This window comes from Triticum urartu, chromosome 7 (genome assembly GCF_003073215.2).
Source record: "Triticum urartu cultivar G1812 chromosome 7, Tu2.1, whole genome shotgun sequence".
Taxonomy (NCBI): domain Eukaryota; kingdom Viridiplantae; phylum Streptophyta; class Magnoliopsida; order Poales; family Poaceae; genus Triticum; species Triticum urartu.
In genome coordinates, this window is record NC_053028.1 from 454,525,689 (window position 1) to 454,547,411 (window position 21,723).

A 21,723-nucleotide genomic window follows, 5' to 3' on the forward strand; every position below is an offset into this window, starting at 1 on the left:
TCGGGTCCAATGAAAATCTTTTGTGACAATACTGGTGCAATTGCCTTGGTGAAGGAATCTAGATTTCACAAGAGAACCAAGCACATCAAGAGACGCTTCAATTCCATCTAGGATTTAGTCGAGGTGGGAGACATAGAAATTTGCAAGATACATATGGATCTGAATGTTGTAGACCCATTGAATAAGCCTCTTCCATGAGCAAAACATGATCAACACCAAGGCTCCATGGGTGTTAGAATCATTACCGTGTAATCTAGATTATTGACTCTAGTGCAAGTGGGAGACTGAAGGAAATATGCCCTAGAGGCAATAATAAAATTATTATTTATTTCCTTATATCATGATAAATGTTTATTATTCATGCTAGAATTGTATTAACTGGAAACATAATACATGTGTGAATACATAGACAAACAGTATGTCACTAGTATGCCTCTACTTGACTAGCTCATTGATCGAAGATGGTTAAGTTTCCTAGCCATTGACATGGGTTGTAATTTTATTAACGGGATCACATCATTAGGAGAATGATGTGATTGACTTGACCCATTCCGTTAGCTTAGCACCCGATCGTTTAGTATGTTGCTATTGCTTTCTTCATGACTTATACATGTTCCTATGACTCTGAGATTATGCAACTCCCGTTTACCAGAGGAACACTTTGTGTGCTACCAAACGTCACAACGTAACTGGGTGATTATAAAGGTGCTCTACAGGTGTCTCGGAAGGTACTTGTTGGGTTGGCGTATTTCGAGATTAGGATTTGTCACTCCGATTGTCGGAGAGGTATCTCTGGGCCCTCTCGGTAATGCGCATCACTTAAGCCTTGCAAGCAATTGCAACTAATGAGTTAGTTGCGGAATGATGTATTACGGAATGAGTAAAGATACTTGCCGGTAACAAGATTGAACTAGGTATTGAGATACCGACGATCGAATCTCGGGCAAGTAACATACCGATGACAAAGGGAACAACGTATGTAGTGATGCAGTCTGACCGATAAAGATCTTCGTAGAATATGTGGGAGCCAATATGAGCATCCAGGCTCCGCTATTGGTTATTGACCGGAGACGTGTCTCGGTCATGTCTACATAGTTCTCGAACCCGTAGGGTCCGCACGCTTAATGTTTCGATGACAGTTATATTATGAGTTTATATGTTTTGATGTACCGAAGGTTGTTCGGAGTCCCGAATGTGATCACGGACATGACGAGGAGTCTCAAAATGGTCGATACATGAAGATTGATATATTGGAAGCCTATGTTTGGATATCGGAAGTGTTCCGGGTGAAATCGGGATTTTACCTGAGTACCGGGAGGTTACCGGAAACCCCCGGGAGGTTAATGGGCCTTAGTGGGCCTTTACGGAGAAGAAGAGAGACGGCCAGGGCTGGGCCGCGCGCCCCTCCCCCCTAGTCCAAATAGGACAAGGAGAGGGGGGCGGCGCCCCCCCTTCCTTCCTCTCTCCCTCCTCTTTCCCCCTCCCAAGTCCTAATCCAACTAGGAAAGGGGGGAGTCCTACTCCCGGTGGGAGTAGGACTCCTCCTGGCGCGCCCTCTCTCCTGGCCGGCCGCACCCCCCCTTGCTCCTTTATATACGGGGGCAAGGGAGCACCCTAGAGACACAACAATTGACCAGTTGATCTTTTAGCCGTGTGCGGTGCCCCCCTCCACCATAGTCCACCTCGATAATACTGTAGCGGTGCTTAGGCGAAGCCCTGCATCGGTAGAACATCATCATCGTCACCACGCCGTCGTGCTGACGAAACTCTCCCTCAACACTCGGCTGGATCGGAGTTCGTGGGACGTCATCGGGCTGAACGTGTGCTGAACTCGGAGGTGTCGTGTGTTCTGTACTTGATCGGTCGGATCGTGAAGACATACGACTACATCAACCGCGTTGTGCTAACGCTTCCGCTTTCGGTCTACGAGGGTACGTGGACAACACTCTCCCCTCTCGTTGCTATGCATCACCATGATCTTGCGTGTGCGTAGGATTTTTTTTGAAATTACTATGTTCCCCAACAACACCCCTGCAGGGTATAAACTTTCAAGAGTCATGCCCGCTGTTATGTGGCAGATGGGAATTTGTTAATATCCGGTTGTGGAGAACTTGACACTTGACTTAATTAACATGAATCAACCGCGTGTGTAGCCATGATGGTCTCTTTTCGGCGGAGTCTGGGAAGTGAACACAGTCTTGTGTTATGCTTGAACGTAAGTAGTTTAGGATCACTTCTTGATCACCTCTAGCTTCACGATCGTTGCGTAGCTTCTCATCTTACTCTTATTTGCGTGTGTTAGCTACCATTTTTGCTTAGCGCTTGTTGCAGATCCACCTCTTTACCACATCCTACCCATAAGCTTAAATAGTCTTGATCTCGCGGGTGTGATATTGCTGAGTCCTCGTGACTCACGGATAATTCCAAACAGTTGCAGGTGCCGATGATACCAGTGCAGGTGAGGCTACCAACTCAAGTGGGAGTTCGACGAGGACCTTGGTCATTACTATGTTTCGTTTCCTGATGATCAGTAGTGGAGCCCAGTTGGGACGATCGGGGATCTAGCATTTGGGGTTGTCTTCTTTTATTTTGGTGCCGTGGTCGGACCTTGATTGTATTCTGGATGATGTATGTTTAAACTTGTTATTTGTGTGAAATGGTGATTCTAAGCCAACTCCTTATCCCTTTCTTATTCAGTACATGGTATTGTGTGAAGATTACCTCTATTGCGACAAAACCACCATGAGGTTATGCCTCTAAGTCGGGCCTCGACATGTGGGAGATATAGCCGCACCGTGGGCGTTACAAGTTGGTAATCAGAGCCATCCCCGACTTAGGATCCCCCTTCTTGATGGAATGGTTGACATTGTTGAGTCTAGAACAAAATGTTTTGAGTCTTAGGATTATATATATTGGAGAGTAGGATTCTTTTTACTCCTCAGTCCCTTCGTCGCTCTGGTGAGGCCTCCTAATGTAGATGTTTTGACTTTCCTCTCCTCAAATTTCACTAAAAAATTAGGTTCACGCGGGTATCTTGGGATCGTTCTGATATTCTTGTGACGAGAACATTGTTCTTGGTGCCTCCTCACATTTAGTGGTTGTGGCAGTGTCCCGGGGAGTTGAGCTCCGAGGTGTTGTCGTCACAACTTTATCGTTGCTTTTTATTGTTGCAGTTCTGGAATACCTGAGTTCGCCGACATTGAAAATCTCTTTTATGCAGTTGTTGGTGAGATAACCTCGACGCCACCCAGTACTGGGGTGGGAGTTCGAGAGTATTGCCATAACTTGTATAACGGATGCTTTTCGAAGGTTGAGGTACATGATTTCTGAAGGTTTCTTGGTTATGTGTTGAAGGATGAATACAGTTGGAGCGCAAGGCTTGTTAGTTGTGTGATATATTTTGTGCCTCCCTGTATCCCCAACACCAGATTGCATAACCATAAAGTTTCGGGAGTTTATAGGTGGGAATTCAAGTATCTCCTAGGATATCTTTCCGACAAATGCATGATATGAGATTGGGGTTCGACGTCTAGTGGTCCGCCTATCCACGGTTGGTTTTACAGTGGTCTTGTTGTGTCTTAAAGAGTCCTTGGCTATGCTGACTAGGGGACGCTTCGTATGTCATGTGCACTGCCTTGTACAAGATGGTGCTGTACGATCGAGCCCGTGTGGGCCCCACCATGAAAATTTCGGACGAAATCTCTATCATATGTTTGTTTCCGGCTTATTTTGCAAGCCAATCCTTTGTTTTGTTTCGAGTTGCGGTATTCGAGTTGCTTCAATGTCAAGTGTTGATTCCATACCTTTTCCAAGCGGTGTTCTCATATTTCTATGGAAGTGCTAATCCTTGCGATCATCAAGATTGTCATGTCAATCCTTTTCAACCGGTGTGCTTCTCTTCAAGTTAATATCCTTCCAATTTCTGCTAGATCAATTATCAGTTTTTCTCAATGGTATCCATTCCATCCATCCCAAGTTGCCTTTGTTTTCCCGCCCCCACCCTTTTCCTTCAAGGACTTCGATTTCTTAACCGAGTATCATTTTATCGATGGGAAATCTCTCCATTCTTTTCCGTCAATGTTCTTAGCCGGTGATTCTCAGGAAGATACTAGCGGAGCTTCAAGTTCATCATTCTCCATTCTTTTTCTTTTTTGGTGGATTCAATTGAAGCTTTCGATGTTGATCATATCATTTTCACTGGTTCACATGTTTTCCATGTTGGAAGTTCTTATCGAAGACTCTCTTATTTATTCACTTCTCGCTATTCAAGGGTTCCGGTGTGTTGAAGATCTCTTAGTAGATTAGCATTTCCATTCTTAATCATTTCAAGCTACTTCGAGGTTCTTACCTTATTCAAGCCATTTAAATCTTACCGGTGCATTATCTCTTCCTAAGCAATCATTTCCAACGGTGTTTTATTTGAGTGGGCCCTAACCAACATGCCTTTTTCCAGGGTCTTACCTGACTCTTCTAATTCTTTTTCTGGAGTTATTCTCAAATTCATTTCAAAGTTTGACGTAAGTATGGGTTATCATCAGTCAAATGTATTTCACCAAGATATTTCAAATTCTTTTCATCGTCGGTTCAACCTTTCTATTTGTCATTCCGGAGTGCCTCAGCAATTCATGGTGGTGTTTATCGTCGTCATTCTCGAATACTGAAGACCGAAGAAGAGTTTCTCTTAAATCTTGGCCCGTTCTCTTGAAGATTCATGGTTCTAGCTTCATGCCATCCTCTCATAATTTTTTCGATGTGAGAATTCTTTTCACCCATCCGGAGCATTTCAGGAGTCTTTTCGTTTTGATTCTTCGGAGGCCATCATTTCAGAAGATTTCTTCGTTCTAAGTTTTCAGCTTTGTTCTCCAATTATTCTAAATTGATATCTCATCATTCATTCTCAGCTTTCAGCTCTCGTTCTCGAATTCTTCCAGTGCTTCGTTCAAGTATCCTCTAGTCAGCTCGTGGTCTATTCATTCTCATGTATCTATATTCTCTCAAGTATCTTTGTTCTTTTTCAAATTCTTCCCGGCGTTTCACTATCTTTTCTTTGTTCGTTATTTAATTCTTATGGCGGTTTGTTCAAGATTCCTCTTCCTATGTTGTCACATTAATTCATTCGTTCTCTCTAAATCCTACTGGTGGTTCGTTGAAGACTTTCTCAAGTTTAAGCTATATGTCTCTTAATCCTTTCTACAAGAATAAGTAGTATGCCAAATCCGTTATTTGTCATCAATTTAAATTGGTGAAGGATATGCATAACGTAATTCTTATTATTGTTTCCTCCAAGTGATCTAGTTTCTTCTTTCCAGAGTTGTTCATCATGCCACATTTCTCGGTTCGAGATGCTTCATCTTTTATTTTCCGGAGTTCCAAGTTTTCTGCATTATATCGTCATGAAGCTCCATCTAAATCATCGCAAGGCTTCACCATGTGTTTTCAACTTCTCTTTCTTTTACCATCCTTTTATTACCGGAGTTCTTCATGGAGGCTCTACATGGTGGTTCACCAAATATTTCTTTCATTCCCGAAGAGTTCTTCAAGATTCTTATTGGAGGAGCTCAAGCATTCTTCATCTTGCATCCGAAGTGCAATTCTTTCTACCTTATCTTTTGAGATGGTGTTATATCATTCCTGAAAATTTCCATTCAAGTTTCACGATTCACATGTTGTCAAGAATGAGGTATTTAAATCCATTAATCTCTTCGTTGGAGTTATCTTGGGTTATATTTCACCTAAAGCCTTCCCTAAGGAATGTTGCTATTGTGGTGTTTACCAATAATCCAAGTTTCCACCCATTCTCGCGATGAAAGAAGTTTTCATCTCTTCGTTGCTCTCAAGCAAGCAATTGATTCCGTTAGTGGCAGAATTTCACCTCAAATTTTGGGATGTTTTCCATAAGCCCACAACAAGTTTATTCTTTTCACTGTTCATTTCCCAACAACTCTGTCCAATCCTCTATGGAAGGATGCTTTCAAATTCATTCGAGGTAGAAGTTGTTGTTTTCTTCTTTGTTACTTTCAGTCTGTTCTATCTTTTGTTCCGGAGGCATTGTTATGTTGCACGCTTCGACCCATCATCCCAATTTTGTCAAAGATCATGTTCTTTCCTTTGCTTATCCATTCAACCAGAGTGTCGTGTCCTCCATTCAAGTTCTCTCATCTTATCAAGTTTTGCCTCCCTTCTCAACCAGAGTGCTATTTGAAATCTTTCTAACCCCTTGTGCCATTCTTTCAATAGTTCTGGAGGCAGTGTGTTGTTGATTTCATCAAGTATCCTCTCATTTTTCCAAGTTCATATTCTATGCCTTCCATTTACAACTGGAGTGTTGTCGTAATTGGTCTTTATCATTCCTTGTACATCTCATTTCAACTGGAGTGCTTGCAAGTACTTCTTGGCCATTGTAACCCTTTTCTTATGTATTTCAACCTACAAGGTTCCCGTAATGTTCCTTGTTCCTCTTTTTTAATGGAGTGTTTTCAACTTTTCTCATCTTCATTGTATTCTTTCTTCCGATTTGTTCAACCTCTCAAGGTTCATGGTCTCACTCGTTTGTCGAAGAAGCAACTTAGTTTACCTCTCCTCTTCCTTTTCTGCTTCTCTCTGGTGCCATCCTAGATCTCGGGACGAGATCCTCTTGTAGTGCTGGAGTGTTGTAATGCCCCGAGACCGTTGCGCTAGGTGTCTTCCAGTTATTTGTTGTCTTTGCCATGTCATTTGCTTGTGTGTTGCATTTTTTAGTGTCATCATGTGCATTGCATCATCATGTTTTCAAAACTTGCATCCGTCCGGGTTCCCCCAGTTCTCTTCGTTGTCCGTTCTGAGCCGAGACACACTCACACGCGCCCGTGGCACGTTCGAAATAGTATTTTATAAGTGGCTGGGAAATGTTCTCGGAATGGGATGAAAGTTGGCGTGTGGTCTTATTATAGTGTAGGTAGACCGCAGTCAAATTTCATCGCATTCGGAGTTCGTTTGATGCCCCAACGGATAACTATAGCGACAATATTGTCGGTCAAATCGTCGGACATTTTTGGTCTCCGAAAATTGTTGCTGGGCCTCACTTCTTCCCCCTCTTCTCAGCCCAACCCCCTCTACACAGTCCATCTAGCCCACCTACCTACACCTCCGCTCCGGACCGTCCGATGGTGATCGAACGACTCCGAAATGGAGCTAATCCCCCTAACCTAGCCCCCTTGCCTATAAATAGCCACCTCCCCCTTCCCTTTATGGAAAACCATGCCCCTCCTCGAAATCCACGCGCTGCTAACCTCCTCCCACCTCCTCCCCGTTTTCCGCACCGGCCTAACTTGCTGCCGCCACTTGGCGCTGCCCCTGCGGGCAAGCCACCACCTGAACCCCCATTGGCGCCGCCTAGGGCCAATGGCAGCGCGCTACGTGCCCCTGCCAGCGGCTCCCTCCTCCCACCTCGCGCCGGCGCTGCCAGGCCCATATGGGGCCTGCCGTGCCCATCTGAGCCCGAGGCGCTCGCTCGCGCCGCCGTCTTTGATCTGGATCGGGAGAGCCCCGAGCTCCTCCCGTCCGACCGCGCCTCCTCGCGCCCACCTTGACCACCCCCACCGGACCCCGCCGTCGGCCGTCATCTCCGCCACCTCGCCGGAGTCGTCGCCGGCGACCACCACCACCAGTAGGCCGACCCCGCCCCTCTCTTCCTTCCTTCCCTTTCCCCCACTGTCGTCTGCCTACTGCAGCTCGCCGCCGTCAGGGTTGGTCGCGCCGCCGCCCGGAGCGCCCTCTGCCTCCCCATTCCTGGATCCGCCGCCGCCACTGTCACCGTTGGCCGCCGACGCCGCCATGGCCTCGTCCCTCTTGGGATCGAGGGCGACGAGCTTCGCGCCCGCTCGCGTTGACTCCTGCGTGGGTGGACCTTCTCTCCGCCGGGCCTAGAGCCGCCTCCATCGGCCCGATCCAGCACCGACAGGCCCTTGGGCCCGAGGTGAGACACCACCGAAGCCATCCATGTGCAACGCGTGAAGTAGCTGGCCCAGTTTCAGCAGTTTTGGCCCATAGACATTTTTTTCTAGATCTGCGATTTTAGCAATTTTCCTAGGATTTGTTGTTTTATATAAAAACCCTCATACTTCATGCATTTAATATCTCCACAACCGTGCATCGGTTTAAAATGTTTTAAATATGGAAATGCTTAGAATTTTGTCTAGTTTCATAATTTCCAACTTTCAACCATGTTTAAAATGTTTAAAATGATGTTTTTTTAATTTTGCATAAATGGCATGTTAAAATGGCTTAATTCATAACTAAATAACCGTAACTCGGAATTTAATAAACTTTATATGCATCTTGTCTAGAAAAATGCATAGTTTAACTTGGTAGCATTACTTTGCATGTTTAATAACTCTAAAATTGTGTTTTGGGAAGAACAATACCATATCCAAAGTATGCACATGGGGATTTTCCGGATTTGTTGGTTGTTGTTTCCGGCCTCATTTAAACTTGCCTAAATAGTTAGCTTACTTATGCTTCACCTCTTGCCATGTTTAATAACATTTAATATTTAACCGGGAGACAACTAATAAGTCATGTGGTGTTTCGTCAATATGCAACTCGTTGCATATTGAGCTCCACTTAACTTGTAGTATTGTTTGTTGCACTTTGCCTTGCCATGCCATGTCTCTTTAAACCGGACATGCATCATACTTGGTTGCGCATCATGTCATGTTCATGTGATGGTTGTTTACCATGTCGTTTCCTTCTTTCCGGTGTTGCTTCTTCTTGATAGTTCCGGTAACATTGCGTTTGTGAGGATCCGTTCAACTATGTCTGTTTGTCTTCTTCATGGTTTCATTCTTCTTCCTAGCGGGATTGCAGGCAAGATGACCATACCCTCGATATCACTTCTATCTTTGCTTGCTAGTTGTTTGTTCTATCGCTATGTCGCACTACCTACCACTTGTTTATCATGCCTCCCATATTGCCATATCAAGCCTCTAACCCACCTTCCTAGCAAACCGTTGTTTGGCTATGTTACCACTTTTGCTCAGCCCCTCTTATAGCGTTGTTAGTTGCAGGTGAAGTTGAAGTTTGTTCCATGTTGGAACATGGATATGTTGGGATACCATTTTATCTCTTATTTAATTAATGCATGTATATACTTGGTAAAGTGTGGAGGCTCGGCCTTTTGCCTGGTGTTTTGTTCCACTCTTGTCGCCCTAGTTTCTGTCATACTGGTGTTATGTTCCTTGATTTTGCGTTCCTTACACGGTTGGGGTTATGGGACCCCCTTGACAGTTCAGTTTGAATAAAAATCCTCCAGCAAGGCCCAACCTTAGTTTTTCATTTGACAACCTAAGCCTTTTCCCTTGGGTTCTGCAGACCCAAGGGTCATCTTTATTTTAATCCCCCCGAGCCAGTGCTCCTTTGTGTGTTGGTCCAAGCTAGAGCCCTTTGTAGCGCCACCTCGGGGAAACTTGAGGGCTGGTTTTAGTTGTACGGATTGCTCATCCGGTGTGCCCTGAGAACGCGATATGTGCAGCTCCTATTGGGATTTGTTGGCACATTCGGGCGGCTTTGCTGGTCTTGTTTTACCATTGTCGAAATGTCTTGTAACCGGGATTCCAAGACTAATCGGGTCTTTCCGGGAGATGGAATATCCTTGGTTGATCATGAGAGCTTGTGATGGGCTAAGTTGGGACACCCCTGCAGGGTATAAACTTTCGAGAGCCGTGCGCGCGGTTATGTGGCAGATGGGAATTTGTTAATATCTGGTTGTGGAGAACTTGACACTTGACTTAATTAAAATGATCAACCGTGTGTGTAGTCGTGATGGTCTCTTTTCGGCGGAGTCTGGGAAGTGAACACGGTCTTGTGTTATGCTTGAAGGTAAGTAGTTTCAGGATCACTTCTTGATCACCTCTAGCTTCACGGCCGTTGCGTAGCTTCTCATCTTACTCTTATTTGCGTGTGTTAGCCACCATTTTTGCTTAGCACTTGCTGCAGCTCCACCTCTTTACCACATCCTACCCATAAGCTTAAATAGTCTTGATCTCGCAGATGTGAGATTGTTGAGTCCTCGTGACTCACGAATAGTTCCAAACAGTTGCAGGTACCGATGATACCAGTGCAGGTGATGCTACCAAACTCAAGTGGGAGTTCGACGAGCACCTTGATCATTACTATGTTTCGTTTCCTGATGATTAGTAGTGGAGCCCAGTTGGGACGATCGGGGATCTAGCATTTGGGGTTGTCTTTTTTTATTTTTGTTCCATAGTCGGACCTTGATTGTATTCTGGATAATGTATGTTTAAACTTGTTATTTGTGTGAAGTGGCGGTTGTAAGCCAACTCCTTATCCCTTTCTTATTCAGTACATGGGATTGTGTGAAGATTACCCCTCTTGCGACAAAACCACCATGCGGTTATGCCTCTAAGTCATGCCTCGACACGTGAGATATATAGCCGCATCGTGGGCGTTACACATGGCGAAGAAAGCGCAGACGCTAGCTCAGCTAACGCGGGCTGATACATTGATACGTCCATTTTGCATCATGTTTTCTTACTGTTATTTATGATGTTTTATCCATAATAAAGCTTTTTGGAGTAATTCTAATGCCTTTTCTCTCATAATATGCAAGGTATACACCAAGAGGGAGAATTCCGGCAGCTGGAAATCTGGACCTGAAAAAGCTACGTCAGGCTACCTATTCTGCACAACTCCAAATGAGCTGAAACAGGATTTTATGGAATATATGAGGAATATTGGAGCCAATAAGTACCAGAGGGGGCCCACCAGGTGGGCACAACCCACCTGGGCGCGCCAGGGAGCCCAGGCACGCCCTGGTGGGTTGTGCTCTCCCTGCCCACCTCGGTGCCCATCTTCTGGTATATAAGTCATTTTGACCTAGAAAAAAGAGGACTTTTCGGGACGGAGCGCCACCGTCTCGAGGCGGAACTTGGGCAGGAGCACTTTTGCCCTCCGGCGGAGCGATTCCGCCGGGGAACTTCCCTCCCGGAGGGGGAAATCATCGTCATCATCATCACCAACAACTCTCCCATCTTGGGGAGGGCAATCTCCATCAACATCTTCAACAGCACCATCTCATCTCAAACCCTAGTTCATCTCTTGTGTTCAATCTTGTTACCGGAACTATAGATTGGTGCTTGTGGGTGACTAGTAGTGTTGATTACATCTTGTAGTTGATTACTATATGGTTTATTTGGTGGAAGATTATATGTTCAGATCCAATATGCTATTTAATACCCCTCTGATCTTGAGCATGATTATCATTTGTGAGTAGTTACTTTTGTTCTTGAGGTCACGGGAGAAATCATGTTGCAAGTAATCATGTGAACTTGATATGTGTTCGATATTTTGATAGTATGTATGTTGTGATTCCCTTAGTGGTGTCATGTGAACGTCGACTACATGACACTTCACCATATTTGGGCCTAAGGGAATGCATTGTGGAGTAGCAATTAGATGATGGGTTGCGAGAGTGACAGAAGCTTAAACCCCAGTTTATGCGCTATTCCGTAAGGGACCGATTGGATCCAAAAGTTTAATGCTATGGTTAGAATTTATTCTTAATACTTTTCTCGTAGTTGCGGATGCTTGCGAGGAGGGTTAATCATAAGTAGGAGGTTTGTTCAAGTAAGAACAACACCTAAGCACCGGTCCACCCACATATCAAATTATCAAAGTAGCGAAACACAAATTAACCAACATGATGAAAGTGACTAGATGAAATTCCCGTGTACCCTCAAGAACGCTTTGCTTATCATAAGAGACCATTTTGGCCTAGTCCTTTGCCTCAAAAGGATTGGGCTACCTTGCTGCACTTTTGTTACTACTATCGTTACTTGCTCGTTACAAATTATCTTGCTATCAAACTACTCTGCTACTTACAATTTCAGCACTTGCAGACATTACCTTGCTGAAAACACTTGTCATTTCCTTCTGCTCCTCGTTGGGTTCGACACTCTTACTTATCGAAAAGAGCTACAATTGATCCCCTATACTTGTGGGTCATCAAGGCTATTTTTTGGCGCCGTTGCCGGGGAGTGAAGCGCCTTTGGTAAGTGGAATTTGTAAGGAAACATTTATATAGTGTGCTGAAATTTATTGTCACTTGTTACTATGGAAAACAATCCTTTGAGGGGTTTGTTCGGGGTATCTTCACCTCGTCCGGAACCACAATTAGCTACCCCTCAACCTACTGCACCTAAAAATATTGAATATGAAATTCCTTCGGGTATGATAGAACAACTGCTAGCTAATCCTTATGCAGGAGATGGAACCGAACATCCTGATATGCACTTGATATATGTGGAACAAATTTGTGGATTGTTTAAGCTTGCAGGTTTACCCGGAGATGAAGTGATGAAAAGGTTTTCCCTTTATCTTTGAAGGGAAAAGCATTGGCATGGTATAGGCTATGCGATGATATTGGATCATGGAATTGGAATCGTTTGAAATTGGAGTTCCACCAAAAAAATTTATCCTATGCATCTAGTTCATCGTGATTGGAATTATATATATAATTTTTGGCCTCGTGAAGGAGAAAGTATCTCTAGCTTGGGGGAGGCTTAAGTCAATGTTATATTCATGCCCCAATCATGAGCTCTCAAGAGAAATTATTATCCAGAATTTTTATGCTCGGCTTTCTCGTAATGATCAAACCATGCTTGATACTTCTTGTGCTGGTTCTTTTATGAAGAAGACTATTGAATTCCGGTGGGATCTTTTGGAAAGAATTAAATGCAACTCTGAAGATTGGGAACTCGACGAAGGTAAAGAGTCAGGTATTAAACTTAAGTATGATTGTGTTAAATCTTTTATGGATACCGATGCTTTTCAAAAGTTTAGCACTAAATATGGACTTGACTCTGAGATAGTAGCCTCCTTTTGTGAATCATTTGCTACTCATGTTGAACTCCCTAAAGAGAAGTGGTTTAAATATCACCCACCTATTAAAGAAGAAACAAAGAACGTACCGGATAAAGAAGAAACTATACTTTATAATGTTGATCCAGTTGTTCCTTCTGCTTATATTGAGAAACCACCTTTCCCTGTTAGGATAAAGGAACATGCTAAAGTTTCAACTGTGGTTAACAAAAGCTATATTAGAACACCTAAACCTGATGAACAAATTAAAGTAGAACCTAGTATTGCTATGGTTAAAGATCTCTTGGAAGAAGATATGGATGGGCATGTTATTTACTTCTGTGAAGAAGCTGCTAGAATTGCCAAACCTGATAAAAAGGATAAACATAGACCTGTTGTTGGCATGCCTGTCATCTCAGTTAAAATAGGAGATCACTGTTATCATGGTTTATGTGACATAGGTGCTAGTGTGAGTGCTATTCCTTACACCTATTATATCAAGAAATTATGAATGACATAGCACCCGCAGAAATAGAAGACATAGATGTTACTATTAAACTTGCTAATAGAGACACTATATCACCAATTGGGATTGTTAGAGATGTTGAAGTCTTGTGTGGGAAAATAAAATACCCTACTGATTTTCTTGTTCTTGGTTCCCCACAAGATGACTTTTGTCCCATTATCTTTGGTAGACCTTTCTTGAACACCGTTAATGCTAGAATGGACTATGAGAAACAAATTGCGGTGTTAGTTTTGGTGATGAGTCTCATGAGTTTAATTTTTCCAAGTTTAGTAGAAACATTGTTGTACCTCCCACTGATCCTTTAGAACAATATTTGCTAGACCATGAGAATGATTTGCATATGCATGAAAGAAATGAAATAGATAAGATTTTCTTTGAATAACATCATCTGCTTAAACACAATTTGCCTATTGAAACTCTAGCAGGTCCTCCTCCACCTAAAGGTGATCATGTGTTTGAATTAAAACAGTTCCTGGACACTTTGAAATATGCTTATCTCGATGAGAAAAAGATTTATCATGTTATTATTAGTGCTAACCTTTTAGAACATGAAGAAGAAAGATTATTGAAAGTTCTAAGGAAGAGCTAAGGTGCTATTGGATATACTCTTGATGATCTTAAGGGCATCAGTCCCACTCTATGTCAGCACAACATTAATATGGAACCTGATGCTAAACCCGTTGTTGATCAACAACGTCGGTTAAATCCGAAGATGAAAGAAGTGGTAAGAATGGAAATATTAAAACTTCTGGAAGCAGGTATAATCTATCATATAGATGATAGTAGATGGGTAAGTCTTGTCCATTGTGTCCCTAAGAAAGGAGGTATTGCTATTGTTCCTAATGATAAGAATGAACTTATTCCACAAAGAATTGTTACGGGCTATAGAATGGTAATTGATTTTACAAAATTAAACAAAGCAACTAGAAAATATCATTACCCTCTACCTTTTATTGATCAAATGCTAGGAAGATTATCTAACCACACACATTTTTGCTTCCTTGATGGATATTCTGGTTTTTCACAAATACCTGTTTCTCAACCTGATCAAGAAAAGACCACTTTTACTTGTCCTTTTGGAACTTATGCTTATAGACGTATGCCTTTTGGTTTATGCAATGCACCTGCTACCTTTCAAAGATGTATGACTGCTATATTCTCTGACTTTTGTGAAAAGATTGTTGAGGTTTTCATGGGTGACTTTTCTATTTATGGGAAGTCTTTTGATGATTGTTTAAGCAATCTTGATCGAGTTTTTTCACAGATGTGAGCAAACCAATCTTGTATTGAATTGGGAGAAGTGCCACTTTATGGTTAACGAAGGTATTGTTTTGGGCCATAAAATCTCTGAAAGAGGTATTGAGGTGGACAAAGCTAAGGTTGATGCAATTGAGAAAATGCCATGTCCTAAAGATATCAAAGGTATTTGTAGTTTCCTTGGTCATGCTGGTTTCTATAGGAGATTTATCAAAGACTTTATAAAAATTCTAGGCCTCTTACAAACCTTTTGCAAAAGGATATTCCATTTGTTTTTGATGATGATTGTTTAGAAGCCTTTGAAACACTCAAGAAAGCATTAATTTCTGCACCTATTGTTCAACCACTTGATTGGAACTTGCCTTTTGAAATTATGTGTGATGCTAGTGATTATGTTGTTGGTGCTGTTCTAGGACAAAGAGTGGATAAGAAACTGAATGTTATTCACTACGCAAGTAAAACTATAGACAGTGCACAAAGAAATTATGCTACTACTGAAAAGAATTTCTAGCAGTGGTGTTTGCTTGTGATAAATTTACATCCTATATTGTAGATTCAGAAGTAATTGTTCACACTGATCATGCTGCAATAAAGTATCTTATGGAAAAGAAAGATGCGAAACCTAGGCTTATTCGATGGGTTCTCTTGCTACAAGAATTTTATTTCCCTATCACTGGTAGAAAAGGAGCGGAGAACCCCGTAGCTGATAACCTGTCTATGTTGGAGAATGTTCTTGATGACCCACTACCTATTGACGATAGTTTTCCTGATGAGCGATTAGCTACAATAAATGTTTCTAATAGTACACCTTGGTATGCTGACTATGCTAATTATATTGTTGCTAAATACATACCCCCTAGCTTTACTTACCAACAAAAGAAAAAATTCTTCTATGATTTAAGATCATTGTTACTGATAAGGATTATGAATTCTCTGTTGATCCTGATATAATTACTTTGGTTGAATCTGATCCTTTTCATGGTTATGAATCTGAAACTGTTGTGGCACATCTTACTAAATTGAATGATATAGCCACCCTATTCACTAAAGATGAGAGAAGTCGTTACTTTTATATCCTTAAAATATTTCCGTTCTCATTAAAGGGTGATGCTAAGATATGGTTTAATTCTCTTGATCCTGGTTGTGTGCATAGTCCCCAGGATATGATTTATTACTTCTCTGCTAAATATTTCCCTGCTCATAAGAAACAAGCTGCTTTAAGGGATATATATAATTTTGTGCAAATTGAAGAAGAGAGTCTCCCACCAAGCTTGGGGGAGGCTTCTCAAGTTACTTAATGCTTTGCCTGATCATCCTCTTAAGAAACCTGAAATACTTGATATCTTTTATAATGGACTAACTGATGCTTCCAGAGATTACATGGATAGTTGTGCTGGTTCTCTTTTCAGGGAAAGAACACCGGATGAAGCTGAAATTCTATTGAATAATATGTTGACAAATGAAAATAATTGGGCACCTCTTGAGCCAGCTCCTGAGCCATCTCCCGCTCCAATTACTGAGTCTATTCCTAAACCAACTCCGAAGAAGAGAGGTGTTCTATTTCTCAGTCCCGAAGATATGCAAGAGGCAAAGAAATCTATGAAAGAAAAAGGTATTAAAGCTGAAGACGTTAAGAATTTACCTCCTATTGAAGAAATACATGGTCTTAATATACCGCCTATTGAAGAAACATATGATCTTAATTATTTATTTATTGAAGAACCTCCTGATCCCGATATCCCGACACAGGTAGTAAAGGTAAATTCTCTCTATAGATATGATAAAGCTGAAGTCCCTCCTACTAAAATTGCTAGTTAGTGCTTGGATGAGTTTGATAACTTTATGTTTAAGCAAGGCAACTTCAATGCTTATTTTGGTAGAGAATTAAAAGAAAATGCTTATATGATTAGACGCTTGGGTGATTATATGGCTAATATTAAAGGTGAACTTAAACTTGTTAGCAAACATGCTTCTATGGTTACCACTCAAGTAGAACAAGTACTTAAGGCTCAAAAAGAAGTGCTTGATGAAATGAATAGTAAGAAAAATGATTATGTTGTTAGAGTGGCTACTAGAACTGGTAGAATGACTCAGGAACCTTTGTATCCTGAAGGCCACCCTAAGAGAATCGAGCAAGATTCTCAAAGAAATAATATTGATGTTCCTAGTTCTTCTAAAAAGAAGAAGAAAAATGATAGAACTATGCAAACTTCTAGTGAACCTATTGCTGAACCACCTGATAATCCAAATGATATCTCTATGTCTGATGCTGAAACACAATCTGGTAATGAACATGAACCTAATGAAAATATTAATGATGATGTTCATGATGATGCTCAACCTAGTAATGATAATGATGTAGAAATTGAACCTGCTGTTGATCTTGATAACCCACAATCAAAGAATCAACGTTATGATAAAAGAGACTTTGTTGCTAGGAAACATGGTAAAGAAAGGGAACCTTGGGTTCAGAAACCCATGCCTTTTCCTCCGAAACCATCCAAGAAAAAGGATGATGAGGATTTTTAGCGCTTTGCTGAAATGATTAGGCCTATCTTTTTGTGTATGCGATTAACTGATGTGCTCAAAACAAATCCTTATGCTAAATATATGAAGGATATCATTATTAATAAAAGAAAGATACCGGAAGCTGAGATTTCCACCATGCTTGCTAATTATACTTTTAAGGGTGGAATACCAAAGAAACTTGGAGATCCCGGAGTACCTACTATACCTTGCTCCATTAAAAGAAATTATATTAAAACTGCTTTATGTGATCTTGGAGCCGGTGTTAGTGTTATGCCTCTCTCTTTATATCGTAGACTTGACTTGAATAAGCTGACACCTACCGAAATATCTTTGCAAATGGCTGATAAATCAACTGCTATACCTGTCGCTATTTGTGAGGATGTGCCTGTTGTGGTTGCAAACGTTACTATTTTAACGGACTTTGTTATACTTGATATTCCCGAGGATGATAGTATGTCTATTATTCTTGGAAGACCTTTTCTTAATACTGCAGGGGCTGTTATTGATTGCAACAAAGGCAATGTCACTTTTCATGTTAATGGTAATGAGCATACGGTAAACTTTCCGAGGAAACAACCTCAAGTTCATAGTATCAACTCTATTGGAAAAATTCCATCGATTATATTTGGAGGTTTTGAATTTCCTCTACCAACTGTCAAGAAGAAATATGATATACTTATTATTGGGGATGTGCATATCCCCATTGAGGTAACTTAGTGTTATTCGAAATTTCTCCGGTTTCATGATTATCGGAACGAGTTTGTTAACAAGACTTGATCAACCTTGTTAGTGGATTCTTTTTGATGAGCATGAGATGGATGAAACTAGAAGCACAAACTTCTGTACCCTCTCTGTACTTTCTGTTATTTATATTAAATAAAGTAAAAATAATATTTTCTATCTGTTTCCTGACTTATCCGTGCAATATAAAAATATCCCGAAAATAAAAGTCCTCAGAATGCCATGCCAATTTAATATGATTTTTTCAGGAATATTTGAGGATTTACTGTGCAAAAATTACCGCGAGAGGAGCTGCCACCTGGCCACGAGGGTGGTGGGCGCCCCCCCTAGGGCGCGCCCCTGCCTCATGGGCCCACGGTGGCCCTCCTCCACTTATCCCAACACACATCTTCTTCCTCTGTCTCACACAAACCTGCAAAACCAACTCAAGCATGAGTTCCAGCCACTTTTGCTACGATTTTTGATCTTCTTGCTCAAAGAACCTCTCGCAAAACTGCTTGGGGAGATTGTTCCTTGGTATGTGACTCCTCCGTTAGTCCAATTAGTTTTTGTTCTAGTGCTTTATTCTTTGCAAATTTTTGCTGCATAGGTGACCATGTTCTTGAGCTTGCATGTCAAATTTATATGGTTCCAAGTAGTTCTAATGCTTGATTTAGGCTCTAGGCACTTGTAGGAGTAGTTGCTATCAATATTATTGAAGTTGGTTCATTTTGTTTGAAGTTACTAAAAATTTCAGATTGTTTCAGAAAAATAATGAGGAGATTTTTGAGGGGCTCGTCGAGCCAAAGCTCGAAGGAAAAGGCACCGAAGCCTAAGTATAATTTGCCGCACACCACGGAGATTCGGGTGTGTGAATGGCCTTCTGAAGATTTCTTGAGAGCAGCCGATATATATGAAGATTTTCATGAATTGGTTCACAATGCAAGCCTCACCGCTTTCCTCCAAGACCAATGCGATCAGTATCTCTTACTCACAAATACTTTTCTGCAAAACTTTCATTTTCATTCTAGGAACTCACCACCTACGGTGGAGTTTCATTTATATGATGAGCATAAGGAGATGTCACTTTATGATTTCTGTCGGATTTGTTTAATCCCTTTTGAGGGCAAGACAGAAGAACCACATCATGATGATGTGGCTGGATTTATTGATACTATCACTGTAGGAGAAACTAGGAAGGTTTCCGATGCACGAATCACTAGCATACATTTTCCTGTTTTACGTTACTTTGCATTATTTGCTATTCGTTGTTTAATTGGACGCGGAAACAGTGGAAACCTTAGCATCCCTGATATAATTATTCTGCACCACGGTTTATATGGTGATAACACTTTTAGTATGGGCGGTATTATTGCTAGACGGTTAAGTATGAACCGTACTAAGGGTCCCATCTTTGGAGGCGTCTATGCCACACGCCTAGCTGCACATTTTAACATACCTATTAGGCATGCTGAGAAGGAAGAAAAGGTGCTGTCCCGTGTTTATCTAGATCATAAAAGTATGGTGGCACATGATTTTATTGTTAAGAATAGGGCAGGAGAGCTTAAATATCAATTGTTCTTTAACAAACATCATCCTGAGACTATTATCCTGCCTGCTCCTTCTTTGTTTAATTTTGTAGGACCCTACCTCGTTACGTGGGCTGCCGTCCAAGCTTACAAGAATCCTGCACCAGCCCCGGAACAGGAACCACAAGATGAGCCTCCACGACAATCTGTTTATTCTTGGGATCCAGAGATGACTGTCAGCCAGTGGCAGTCAGAGTCTTCTTCTTCATCACAGTATGATCCCAACTATTCCTCCTCATCACAGTACGACCCCAACAACTATTATTATGGATATCCGCTAGGCCAGCCGTGGCCATAGACCAACTTAGGCCAAAAGCCTAAGCTTGGGGGAGTACGTATTTCTCACCGACATTACATTTATGTTCACACACACTCATTGCTAGATGTCGGTGCTCATACTTTTTCACTGTAATATCCATGCTAGTTAATTTTCTTTTTCCTGCTTTATTCTTATGTGTTTGTTAAACCTTAAGAAAAACAAAAAAAAATTAGTAGTAGCTTATTTTTCTGCTGTAGTAGTAATAATTAAAAAGAAAACCCAAAAATATTTCTCGTTCTTCTTTTGCTTGTTGGGAGCTTTCCCGTGTAAATAGTTTTATTTCTTTTCTTTGGGGGTCAGTAGGAGAAGACCATAATTAAATTGTTGAAGTGGCTCTTATATGCATTATTGTTGATTTAACCCAGAGCCCATATTGCCTTGTCTTCTCCTGTTTATTGAATGCTCGCAGATTCCAGCTTAGTCCAATGCACATGCACTCTTATTATTATTCACACCGTTCGGTCGTGCAAGTGAAAGGAAATTATGATGATATATGATGGACTGACTAAGATGAGAAAAGCTGGTATGAACTCGACCTCTTTTGTTTTTGTAAATATGATGAGTCCCTCGTTCTTGATTCAGCTTATTATGAATAAACATGTTTGCAATGACAATTAGAGATCATAGTTTGTTGTGCCATGCTTGATTAGCTATGAGTTATAATGGTTTACCTTGTGTGCCAACATGCTATTGAGATGATTATGATGTGGTATGATGGGGTGGTATCCTCCTTTGAATGATTTAAGTGACTTGATTTGGCACATGTTCATGCATGTAGTTGAAACAAAATCAACATAGCCTTCACGATATTTATGTTCATGGTGGATTATATCCTACTCATGCTTGCATCCAATGTTTATTAATTTTAATGCATGTACATGGCTGTTGTCGCTCTCTAGTTGGTCGCTTCCCAGTCTTTTGCTAGCCTTCACTTGTACTAAGCGGGAATACTGCTTGTGCATCCAATCCCTTAAACCCCAAAGTTATTCCAGATGAGTCCACCATACCTTCCTATATGCGGTATCTACCTGCCGTTCCAAGTAAATTTGTATGTGCCAAACTCTAAACCTTCAAATAATCATTCTGTTTTGTATGCTCGAATAGCTCATGTATCAACAAAGGCTGTCCTTATCTTCCGTGTTAGGCGGGTTATTCTCAAGAGGAGTGGACTCCGCTCCTCACTCACGAGAAAATGGCTGGTCACCGGGATGCCCAGTCCCATGCTTTATGCAAACTAAATCAAAATTAATTGCAAACAAAACTCCCCCTGGGACCTAATGTATGTTGGAGGCACTCGTTGTTTCGAGCAAGCCATGGATTGATGCTTGTTGGTGGAAGGGGAGTATAAACTTTACCATTCTGTTTGGGAACCGCCTATAATGTGTTTAGCATGGAAGATATCGCCATCTCTTAGTTGTTACGTTGACAATGAAAGTATACTGCTCAAAATACAATTTATCTCTATTTCAAAACCGAGCTCTGGCACCTCTACAAATCCCTGCTTCCCTCTGCGAAGGGCCTATCCATTTACTTTTATGTTGAGTCATCACCCTCTTATTAAAAAGCACTAGCTGGAGAGCACAACCGTCATTTGCATTCATCACTGTTAATTTATATTGGGTATGACTATGATTGGATCTCTTTTACCATGAATTACAATGTCTAGTCAGTCCTTGATCTTTAAAGGTGCTCTGCATTTATGTTTGCGGTCTCAGAAAGGGCTAGCGAGATACCATCTTGTTATATCATATTATGATTGTTTTGAGAAAGTGTTGTCATCCGAGATTTATTATTATGACTTGCTAGTTGATTATGCTATTGATATGAGTAATTATGAGACCTGAGAATTATTGCAAATGTGGTTAGTTATGATCTATGCTGAAAACTTGAATGCTGGCTTGACATAGTTACAACAACAAGAGCAAACA